Here is a 957-nt window from a genome sequence, read left to right as displayed (position 1 = left end):
TGCGCGGCCGGGAAATCTGGGGACAAAGTTGCCCCCGACAAGAAGTAAAGACTCTTCTGGGTCGGCCTGGCGACCCGCGCAGCAGCCACGCTCCCTGGGCTTCAGGCTCTTTAAAAGCCCCATTTTCCCCTCATCGTGTCACTCGTTTGTTGGCTTAACCATTGCGTTTCCATCCCCTGCAGTTCTCAGCTGTTTTTAACCAATTCCGTGGTTTTTTATTATTATTTCGAGTTCAGTCAACATAAAAATACTGGCTGGCTTTAAACATACGAGAATATAAAAACTCTGCTCAGTTCCTTGGGGGCGGGGGGAGTTGCATAGTGGTTTGGGGGCCTTTCTTTTTTGTCCAGGAACAGGTGTTAACAGCAGCTCAATATATGTATTAACGGAGCTACCATAATTGGAAGCTCAAATTAAGTAAATGATTCTACCGCAGGAACTGCACCCCGTGCCTGGAAATAAGCGCTTCAGTTTTGAGGAAGTTACGTTCTGCTGCACATATGTAAAGACGTGGTTGAACTGTGAGAAACCACAAATGACAATTCTGTAGCACAGTACCACGGTTTAAAAGGCTAGAATTAAGGCTGTGCATTTATGTGTGATTTACGGGTCTTTGATGTGTGAACCAGAAGCAGTAATACTAATGTAGAGGGGAATCCCAGTGTATAAAAGAGCTCTTTCAGCGCAGAGCCTTGGTGACTTAGACAAGTAAAAATGATGACAGACTTCTGCAAGGTGGGGAGTAATAAGTGGGGGGAGGAGTGAGAAAACATTTTCCCTGAGATCTCCCCTTCTCTCCCCCCCCCCTTTTCTCCCTTGATATTTTCAACCATTCGGATTCTACGGTGAGCTGATATTTTCATTCAGTGAGAAAAAATCTGAAGGACGCATCGAGTTCCCTTTCGGACTAAAATGTTTCAATATTTTCATTAAAAGGGGGGGGAGGGGAGAGGCTTT

The sequence above is a fragment of the Apteryx rowi genome, unplaced genomic scaffold (assembly GCF_003343035.1).
Source record: "Apteryx rowi isolate R43461 unplaced genomic scaffold, aptRow1 scaffold_470, whole genome shotgun sequence".
Taxonomy (NCBI): Eukaryota; Metazoa; Chordata; class Aves; order Apterygiformes; family Apterygidae; genus Apteryx; species Apteryx rowi.
This window is presented reverse-complemented; position numbering follows the sequence as displayed.